Raw genomic sequence first — 11,650 nt, 5'->3', positions numbered from 1 at the left:
CTATTATTTATAATTTTTTATATATAAGGACAGTACGCGGCCGAAAGTAATGTACATCGACCTTTAGAAGGTGATAGCAGATTTGTAGAGCGTTGTCCGTGTCGTTGAGACCGAAAAAACGTCATATAGGTATGAGTGACAGAGACAACGCTCTACAAAACCGAAATGTCATTCTAAAGGCCGATGTACATTACTTTCTGCCGCGTACTGTAGTACCTACTCGCTGGCAATAAACGAAGTTTTACTGGCAGCGGCTTGTAGTGCTTTTATTATCAATTGCCGAATTTTATTGAAATTGCTGCAGATTGCTCCACTGATTGCTCCAGATTCATCAATACGTGATGCCGAGCAACAATTATTGCTTAAAAAATTGCTCGTGTAAGAGTACTTTTACGTTCGCCGGCGTCACTTTTTCTACAGTTTCGAACGAGATAAATCAACTCAAAATTTTATCTAGAGCGGTAATTTCAGGTAAATTATCTCAAAAAGTGAGACTTAACATCCTAGCATTTAATCTCGAAATGTAAATTTCCACTCAAGGCTTTGCATTAGTTTTATTTTCTGTCAACAATACTATCGTCGACGTCTGTGATAACGGGCATTCGTCGAGAGGACGTCCAGTTGCGCGCACAAATTCTCTTCAATGAAGTAAAACAGTTTTCCAAAAAAAAAAAAAGTAAACCTTGTAGTGTTTTCATAGATTTTTTGCGATTGTTACATAGTGTAAATGTTTTATATGGTTATAGACGCGAATTTGCTAAAGATCGTTTTCAGTTGTTCGCCCGTTTTTTCAGTAGTTAGGAAAACTTAACTTCTACAAAGTCGAATATTACGTGACTTTATTTCGCGAGTAAAATTCGGTTTATAGTGCAACCGTGTTAAAGTACCTACAATTAGTGAAAATCTCGGAAAATATTTTCAGTTTTTACTTTTTTTTTAATTTAAACTATTTTACTCAAATGTTGCTAAATTCCAAATGAGTTGCTCTAGCATTAAACTTTAAAGTTATTCGGAGTTCTTACATACAATGTTATTGCTGTTAATTTTTTTTTCTTTTTTTTACTCTGGCTACTAGGTATTTGATTTGGATATGTGAAAATGTGCCTGTTAATTTAAAGAATTGCAATTATATAGTGGCCGTGATAGCATAGTGGTTAAGACATCCACCTCCTCTTGTGGTTGGGGGTTCGATCCCGGGCATGCGCCTCTAACTTTTCGAAGTTATGTGCGTTTTAAATAGTAATCTCTGCTTTAACGGTGAAGGAAAACATGGCGAGGAAACCTTACATTCCTGAGAGTTTTTCATAATATTGTCAAAGGTATGTGATGTCTGGCAATCCACGCTTGACCCGCGTGGTGGACTGTGGCTTTCTCATTCCGAGAGGACACTTGTTCTCAGTAGAGTTCTCAGTAGTGGGTGGTGATGAATTACATAGGAACCTAATTTCGTAGACTTTGAAGTTTAATGCTAGGGCGGGGTTAACTAGTGGTTCAAATATGGATTTGTTGGACTGGTACTAACTACTAAATAGTTCTCGGTGATTATTCCAGGAGTATGCTAGCAAGAAGCATTGAATAGTCAGCAAAAATGCGGTGCGTTAGGAAGAGGCGCGACGCTGGTCTCGCCTCGTAAAGTGGCTCGTAAAAACGGTTTTACTTATACAGACTCGATCGAGTGGTTATACTCGCCACACGTGTGTTTTTGTGCTGTGATCAGCTGCTCGGACGTATCCTGGCTTCTAAGTTTTGAGGTATGTACTTAACATAATTATTAGACTTACTAGACTAGTTTTTAGGCTGTGTCAATTGTCAATAAGGTACCTTGAACATTAATTTGTGTCACGACTCACGATGCATTTGTTTAATTATTTATGATATCGTCGCGTTATGTTTATAGTTTTTCAAACTGTTCACTCGTCGTTTTGTCGTAGCGGTAGGTAGGTACCTACTGTATTTTAGTACTGTAGGTATATAATGTAGGTAAGTAGGTATACCTAATACTTGATGTACGAAATGGATACGAGTACGAAAATTTATACCTACCATGTATAGGCTAACTTAGTTATGCTTATGTGGCTATTGACACTAAATAGGCAAAATTGGCTGTGTTTGTCAAAACACACGGCGTTAAAATGATATTGTAGCATAATGCAATTAGTTACTACAAAATATATTCATAACTATAACCTACTTACATAGCTACCTGACTGTTATTGTTGCTAACTCAATAGGTAGAGACCTAATAGATTAGGTGATTAGATACCTATGTAGGTAGGTACCCTAAATTGGTGTAAAATATAGTTGTTTGACCATTTCATTTATTCAAATTTTTTTTTGTGTTACTTGTGTTCTCATAAATTATGTTGAACCTACTAGTTACCTATTGGACTAAGAGCCACCGAGTGCCATACCTTCGTCATTTTATAAAAACTGAAAGTTCCTCTGCGTAGTGTCCCCAACACAGGGAGGAACGATCAGCGACTATGAAGTTTGGATCATGGTGGCTTCGGGAGTTAACAGGTAACTAAGGGATAAAAAATCTTACGTCAAAGTATTAAGTCAAATCCATACTAATATTATAAATGCGAAAGTGTGTATGTCTGTCTGTCTATCTGCTAGCTTTACACGGTCCAACAGTTCAACCGAATTTGATGAAATTTGGTACAGAGTAACCTTACATTCCGGGGAAGGACATAGGTTACTTTTCATCCCGAAAAATTAAAGAGTTCCCACGGGATTTATATAAACCTAATTCCACGCGGACGAAGTCGCGGGCATCAGCTAGTTTTTTATATTTTCTTTCTTTTATAAAATAACAAAGGTCTGGCACGCGCTGGCTCTCCCTCTATGATTACAATGGAAATTAGTCTTTTCGTTCAGCGTAAAGACGGCCCTGTCTGTTTTAACTTATTGACTTAATTTCAAGAGTCAATACTTACTACAATAATAATATTATATTAATATTTAATACAAAACCTTGATAGCTTTGATTGCCTGTAGGTATACAAACAATGATATTAGAAGAAAATAGGTAGATACGTTATACGCGGACCGCAAGTGGCACGTTAAAACTAAGCTAATTAGCAAACCTGAGCTCAGTCGCCCGCTGTCGTCGCGCTATCGATGACGTCGTTGATAGTAATGTGTATTTTGTTTTCGTCTCCCAAAACAACCGAAAATGCCGTCGTGTGTGATGAGATTCTGCACAAACTACACAAGCAAGGTTTCCAAAAGTCAAGGAATCACATTTCATTCGTAAGTAAAACTATTTCTTTTATATAATTCGTATTTTTCACTTATTTAACAATAACAAACTCGTGCACGTTCGTGTAAAATGCAACTCATTGCAATTTGTACCTTATGTCACATGCCATAAGTACGTATCAAGTTATCGTTGTACGTATTTTAAAGTTTCCGATCAAAGAATATAAAATAAACAGATAGGTCTCTTCTGAGTATTGACAATTCAAATAGTGTGCATATTTCCTGTTTTAGGGAAGGATAAATTAACTATGGTCTAACATCTTTTTACGGTCCACTGCTGGGTCTCTTCATACAATGAGGGAATTTTGGCTATGAGTATGTAGATTGTGTAATAGTAAATATTTTCAAAAATAAAAAATATTTTCATTTCACATTTTATTCCTTTACCTACCTTCCCGCGGCTTCGTCCGCGTAAAATTTAGTAATTTTATTTCGACTTCTTTTCCATGTATGGGAGCCCCCTTTATTTAATTTAATTTAATTTTTATTATTTTTATTATAGCGGCAATAGAAATACATTCTGTGAAAATTTCAACTGTCTACCTATTACGGCTTACGAGATACAGCCCGCTGACAGATGGACGTACAGACAGCGGAGGCTTAGTAATAGGGTCCCGTTGGCACCCCTTGGGCACGGAACCCTAAAAACGAGCGGAACCGCGGGAAAAAGCTAGTTCGTAATATATTAAATACCACAGTATAAGGTTTTTATTTTACTATACAACTACAGTGTAGGCATAAATCGGCATTAGCCGAATAGACTTTACTGTTTTTTTTTTCTTTGGAGTTTCTAGTTTACCGTCTCGTCCCGTCTCTTTTACGCTCGCATTATTAGGCATATATCCGTCCTTCTTCCACTCTTCTGTGCAGGACGAGGTAGTGCAAAATATAACCGTCTCTTTTTCGTGCGCAACTGAAGCTGAGGTTATTAGTTCACCGTCCTTTACTCTCTGTTGTGTGAGGTTAAAATACTATCTATGCGTTTATGTGTGTTGAGTCTTTCGGCGCTGACGCAGCGTGCCATTACTAAACATCGAATTTGATATAAGTAACCTATCTACCTATTTTTCTTCTAATATCATTGTATACAAATTATACTTTATACTTTTTCATATAATGTTATAACTAGTTCATAATAACATGGTAAGTACTAACTATTATTTATCGTATGAGACTAATGAATACAGCAAAACAAAATGCGATAGTGTTTATTTTATAAATAAATAGGTAATTATGCACTATGCACTTATAGATAAATATATGCCTGTAATTGCAGAGCAGTACCTACCTACCTAATTTTCTTATATGTATTTAAAAAACACAGGTCCTAATGCAGGTTCGATTGTTTGCAAACGTCACAGCCCGACAAGAGTAGGCAGAGATAACAACCACAGCGGAACCCTAAAAAGACCTCGAGAGTATTGAACGCGCAACTCTTGCGAATCCAACCACTTTAACCATGCTATGACGGGCCTTTTCATAGAAAACCTAGGTATAAGTCCCGCAAATTGCTATTGCGCTGGAACCATGTCTCATTAACACCGACACGACGTCATATTGACGTCAGCCGAAATAAAAATATACCATCAGCTCGAAACTTCAGTCTAGTGCCGACGTCACTAAAATGGTGGCCACGCGCATTAGCAATTTGCACGACTTATACCTACCTACTCTATTATTCTCTATCTATAGCCCTGTCTCACAACATTTTAATTCAAAGAAAATCATGCACTTGTTATTATCAAATGTCCATTCAATCAGCTCTATTCAGCTTTGAGACCTTTCTCAGAATTGCCTACATAGAATTGTTAGTTAGCTAAGTCGGTAATCTTACTAGGTTTGCAATGGAATGAGGATAAACCAATTAGGTATCTAGACTCTAGTATCTAGACGCCAATTTATTATCTATGGCATTATGTGTTCATTTCATGTTTCTTTTTAGGGTTTCGTATTTCCTAAGCTGCGTCCGAATGAGAAAATCGGTTGGTCAAGTGCGAGTCAGGCTCGCGCAACGAGGGCTCCGTACGACAGTCGTATTTTTTCGACATTTTGCACGATAATTCAAAAACTATGATGCATAAAAATAAATAAAAATCTGTTTAATAATGTACAGGTGATGACCTTTGATATGATACCCCACTTGATATAGTTATCTTACTTCGAAAATTGAAATTACTACTTATTAGTTAATGACTACAATTTAATTTTTTTTTGTGATGTACCTAACCACAAATTCACGGTTTTCAGATTTTTCCCCAAATGTCAGCTATAAGACCTACCTACCTGCCTAATTTCATGATTCTAGGTCAACGGGAAGTAACTACCCTGTTGGTTTCTTGACAGACCGACAGACAGACAGACAGACAACAAAGTGATCCTATAAAGGTTCCATTTTTCCTTTTGAGGTACGGAACCCTAAAAAACGTGAAGCTCGTCCGACTTCAACGTACGTACGTGTAGACACTTTTTTTTTACTTTGTAGTGTTTTGGAAGTCGGTTTTTTTAAATATTTTTTTTTATGATGTGGTGAAGGTAGAAACTTTCACGATATGCGACAGGTGTTGAGGTCAGTATTTAAACTGTTTTCTGAATAAGTGCGAGCGTGGTTTTAGGCATTTTTAATGTATTTCGATTAATTTGAAGCGTTTTAGGAATGACACCCATTGACCTAATAGCCCCCCTCATGGTCATGGCCTCATAGATTATTGAAAACTCCCTATTTTTCAATAATCTATGAGGCCATGGTGAGTGAGAGGGACGCCATCATACAAAACTACTGTAAGGAACAGAATTTGCTTCGGGTGCGTTAAGGCGTAATGGATTTCAGTACAACATTACAAATCGGTTAAGTCATAGGAATGTTATGACGTACTTTACCCTTAGCTAACAGATCTGTAATAACTAATAAGGCATTCTAGAGCGAGTGGTGTGAAAAATAATACTTAAGTATTATGTTGATGAACAGACTTTACATAATACGGTATTTGACAACTAGTCAAATAAGTAACTTTTTATCAAACGTTAAAACGCGCCATTAGTCCTTATGGATAGTCTATGAAATACTGGAACGTGACGTCACATCATAATGACGTACTTTTTTAGTTTAATCGATAATTAATAAAAAATGGATATTACACTTAAAACTAACAAAGGACGTGGATTTTACAAAATATTTTGGAAGACCCTCTATTAATTTACAATCACTGAGAAATAATTTATTTTTGGTGTAGTCAAATACCCAATTCGTATGCCTTTTTTCAGCATTTTTTGCATTTTGATTTGAAACAGTCAGTACGTCTGCGAGACGAACCACCGAACCGCAAGACGTCGGGCGAGTTTCCATCCTTATGTCGTCGACATTCCATCTACACGCACGAAACGTTTTGCGTCATCATTCCTCATACGTATGGCTAAGGTTTGGAATACTCTTCCGCGATATGTGTTTCCTACCAATTACAACCCGGGTATCTTTAAAACAAGAGTGAATAGGCATCTTCTAGGTAAACGCGTCCCATCTTAGGCCACACCATCACTTCCCATCAGGTGTGATTGTGGTCAAGCGTATACCTATAATGAATAAAAAAAAAAAGAGACATTATATATCTGGTAAAGCATAAAGACACGTCGATAACAATGAGTAGGTACAATTAAGCGGGAAAAGATAAGAATAGATAATTGTCTAAGAAGGCAATAAACTTGATAAAGATACGCTCACGAGACAAACTGCCACGTATTCTCCGTACAACCATTTCAGTACCTACCATTATAATAATAATAATATTATTTGGTTATTTCCCCCCCTTCGGTCGGGGAAAATTAGTAAAAGTATTGTTGGAAAACTATTGCGGTTGAAGCTGGTGAAACAGTGCGGCACCAGCATGAGCGGAAGACTGTTCAGTTGCGGGTTTGGGTGAGTTTAGGATATAAGTCATATATATAATTATATACGTAGTTTATAATATTGCCATATAACGACGGCAACCATACCCACTCAGCTGCTGATAGCAGCCAGCAAGCGGAAAGCTGCAAAGCTTAAACAATATTTATTTATTCAAAGAAAATGTTGTACTTACTACAAGACAAAACTCCTTAAAGCTAGTGCACAAAAAAAGGGTAGATAATTATAATACCTAAGTGTTAAAAACCTTGCTTGGAGTGCTTTGGCGTCCGTACGTACTAGGTAAAACCTGTGTTACGGGCACCGCAGCCTTCCCTTCGATCCATCGATAAATTGAGGAGTACAAATTTAAATTTAGGCTATTTTAATAACAATATTATGTGTGTGTGTATGTGTATGTGTGTGTGTGTGTGAGTGTTGCATGTGTGAACAGAAAAAATAAACAAGTAACAATTAATGGTTAAGGTTAACATACACCATTGACTTATATATTACTAGCTTATGCCCGCGACTTCGTCCGCGTGGACTACACAAATTTCAAACCCCTATTTCACCCCCTTAGGGGTTGAATATTCAAAAATCCTTTCTTAGCGGATGCCTACGTCATAATAGCTATCTGCATGCCAAATTTCAGCCCGATCCGTCCAGTAGTTTGAGCTGTGCGTTGATAGATCAGTCAGTTAGTCAATCCTTTTATATTTTAGACTAGCTTATGCTCGCGACTTCGTCCGCGTGGACAACACAAATTTCAAACCCCTATTTCACCCCCTTAGGGGTTGAATTTTCAAAAATCCTTTCTTAGCAGATGCCTACGTCATAATAGCTATCTGCATGCCAAATTTCAGCCCGACTGGAGTAAATGTATTCTGTGGCCCGATCCGTCCAGTAGTTTGAGCTGTGCGTTGATAGATCAGTCAGTCAGTCACCTTTTCTTTTTATATATTTAGATTATCATTTTAGTCATTAGATTGTTCAAAATGTTTGGAACCTATAGAAATCTTTTTGCTCGTATGATGAGTACATTAACTGTTTTTCACTATTAACTGTTTTTCACTATTAACTGTTTTTCACTATTAACTGTTTTGCACTATTAACTGTTTTGTAACAATGTGGTGTAACTGGGTGTATCACATCACAGATTTGAGCAGGCGGTCGTTTAACACTAAAAATAGCCACCACTCGGTGAGCCTAAAATTACTTCGGAATGTACCTAGTGCCAGTAGTACCTACCCTCCCGATGTACAGTACGAGAAAATACTGTCCATCGACCTTTAGAAAGAGATAGCGGTTTTGTAGAGCGTTGTCTCTGTCGTTGAAACCGGCAAAACGTCACATAGGTATGAGTGACAGAGACAATGCTCTACAATGCCGAAATCTCATTCTAATGCTCGATATACAATATTTCTTGCCGGCTACTGTACCGTACAGTACGCGACCGAAAGTAATGTACATCGGCCTTTAGAATGACATTTCGGCTTTGTAAAGCGTTGTCTCTGTCACTCATACCTATATGACGTTTTGTCGGTCTCAACGACAGGGACAGCGCTCTACAAATCTGCTATCGCCTTCTAGAGGTCGATGTACATTACTTTCGTAGGTGAATAGAGTACCAAAGCATACCAAAGATTCATAAACTTCCTAGTAGAGATTAAAAAATCAGGTCTTAAGTTTAGTTAACTTTAAAAAAACAAATTAAGATAACATAGTTACAAACTAGATGATGCCCGCGACTTCGTCCGCGTGGATTAAGGTTTTTAATAATCCCGTGGAACTCTTTGATTTTCCGGGATAAAAAGTAGCCTATGTCCTTCCCTAGGATGAAAGCTATCGCATTACCAAATTTCGTCAAAATCGGTTGAACGGATGGGCCGTGAAAGGCTAGCAGACAGACAGACACACTTTCGCATTTATAATACTAGTACCTATAGAAGTATAGATTAGTATAGAGTTTTTTCGACGAACCTAGCCAATCCTCGTTCAAACCAGCGCGCAGCGGCTGCGATAAAAATGTTTGAGTTACAAACGAATTGCCTCAGAGTTCAAGACTCAAAATATGTCCTTTCAATGTATTTGTCAAATCACATTTGATTTAAATGACCAACTGCAAACAACGAACGTAGTAATTAATTGGCCTTTCGCCTCTTGTTTAAATATTTGCTGTGCGAGATTTAGGAGACTGAGTTCAAATACCTTTCCAGTGATGAAACAACAGAATAAAAATGTTAAAAATATCTTAAAGTTCATAACCTCCACCTTTTTTCTTTATGATAATAAAAAGAATACCCGGCTGAGTTTGTTGTAAGCTCTTCTCAGACCTGGGCGCGTTTGGAACCCTCGTAGCTTTAGTTTGAAGTACCTACGTATTAATTATCACCACTATATTAGCTTCTAAATTAACAATTTTGACCACCAGTAAGCGTAACATTTTACCTTATGGAAAAGTGTGTCTGTCTGTCCGTTAGCCTTTCACGGCCCAACTATTCAACCGATTTTGACGAAATTTAGTTAAGAGATAGCTTGCATCCCGGGGAAGGACATAGGCTACTTTTTATCCCGGAAATTCAATGAGTTCCCATGGGATTTTTAAAACCCTAAACCCACGCAGACGAAGTCGCGGGTATCATCTAGTTCTGAATAAATAATTTGAGTTTGAGTTTGATCCTTTTTTCCAAAATTTGAAAATTATCATTTTGGTCACTAGTTCAAAATGTTTGGAGCCTATAGAAATCTTTTTACACGTATGAAGAGTTCCCTATCGGGGCTTTTACCCTACCTACTATACGGTTTTGTGGTAGTAAACCCTTCAGAGCTTTTCCAATGTCTATTTCAACCTAACCTAACTAATTTGAAGTAACATCATCTATCTGTCTTGACTCAAGACCACTTGACTCTTGAAGTTAGAAATTGGGTAGATACCTACGTAACGCTACCACGGGCAGGTTGAAAAGAAACTCAGCAAGTTTTCTCCAGAAGCTTAGCTGGGCTCTTAAATATTTATCATTATTTGAATATTTATATTGATACTAAATCAGTAGGATTTTAGTTCACCAACGTGGAGCACGTGGCCATAAAATAAATTATCTTTATCGTAATAATAAACAAAGCGTACAATTAATTGCTTCTGACATTAAGAGCCTATTAGAGACGCTATGAAATTATTGTCCTACTTTTGTACCTACCTATTGTTAAATATTTTATCTTGCTCGACCTCGCATGGTCTAGGTTAGGTAGGTGTTTTTAAAAAAAACCGGCCAAGTGCGAGTCAGGCTCGCGCAATGAGGGTTTCATACTACAGTCGTATTTTTTCGACATTTTGCACGATATTTCAAAAACTATGATGCATAAAAATAAATAAAAATCTGTTTTAGAATGCACAGGTGAAGCCTTTTCATATGATACCCCACTTGATATAGTTAACTAGCTTAGTTCGAAAATTGAAAAGACTAATTTTTAGTTCATGAACACAATTTAATTTTTTTTGTGTGATGTAACCACAAATTCACGGTTTTCAGATTTTCCCCCTAATGTCTGCTATAAGACCTACCGACGGCGACGTACCTTTCATGATTCTAGGTTAACGGGAAGTACCCTGTAGGTTTCTTGACAGACCTCCAGACAGACAGACGCTATGTTTTATCATGACTAATTTCCTTTTCCCCTACTACTAAGCGTAAATCTTGAGGAGTAGGTAGATACGACAATAGCTCAGACAATAGTGTAAAGTGAAAATAATAATATCTAAAGTGAAAACGACAAGCGGCGCAAGTAGGTATGCCTCTCTTATCGAGAGCTACATTTTTATTACACTGTTTGACTGTTGGCTACAATGCATTGCTGCAACAAGAATCGCACAAATCAATCAAAACAATTGAGATTGTAATAATGATTGATGCAGGTTTTACGTAATCGACCTACAGGTTGCATTTCCGAGATTTGTCAAAGTCAAAGTCAAAGTCAAATGATTTATTCAAAATAGGTAATAAATTACTCGTATTGATGGTCTCGTATGGTGTTAGATTTGTAAGATATAGTGGTGATAATTATTACGCAAACTTAAAACTAAAGCTACGAGGGTTCCAAACGCGCCCAGGTCTGAGAAGAGTGTTTTTGTGTACTTATTAGTAAATAATATAGGTATGGAACCGCCAATTTGCATGCAAAAACTACGCGTAAGTGCACTTTCCATCATCGTCATTGTATTCTAAACGCTAAATAAAGAGGATTATGGTTTGGTTTTGAATGTAGCTAGCTGTTGCTGGTTTATTGAGAAACATTCTTCGAACAATCAATATGGCAACTGGCAAGGTGGGATCGAAGTGGCTAACCTTTGCAATATTCGATGGAAGGTAAACACGGTAAACGACCTGCGTTTACAAACAGGTAGTGCTGATGTTCTAAGGATACTGGATACTGGAGTTTTGTTTACGGATATTATCTTATTAGCCAGCCAGGGACGTAAGTATAAATTTCTAAGACCCAGGCAGTATG

General features: G+C 37.3%; 1 protein-coding gene across 3 annotated transcripts in view; it reads left to right on the top strand.

Moving 5' to 3' along the window:
- Window positions 1–573: 573 nt before the first annotated feature.
- LOC117987778 (monocarboxylate transporter 14-like) overlaps window positions 574–11,650 on the top strand; it is a 39,382-nt gene continuing 28,305 nt past the window's right edge. Inside the window, exons 1-2 of one of the 3 annotated variants that reach the window (XM_034974834.2) lie at window positions 574–648; window positions 1,552–1,751. The gene's annotated coding sequence lies outside the window, so the exon portion shown is untranslated. Of the gene's footprint in view, window positions 677–1,532; window positions 1,752–11,650 lie in introns of those variants that run through there. The other 2 variants (XM_069502542.1, XM_069502543.1) reach the window with 2 other exon arrangements.

The sequence above is a fragment of the Maniola hyperantus genome, chromosome 13, assembly GCF_902806685.2.
Source record: "Maniola hyperantus chromosome 13, iAphHyp1.2, whole genome shotgun sequence".
In the NCBI taxonomy this organism is placed as follows: domain Eukaryota; kingdom Metazoa; phylum Arthropoda; class Insecta; order Lepidoptera; family Nymphalidae; genus Maniola; species Maniola hyperantus.
The sequence above is the reverse complement of the archived record's forward strand: the minus strand, read 5'-3'. Positions and strand labels throughout refer to the sequence as shown.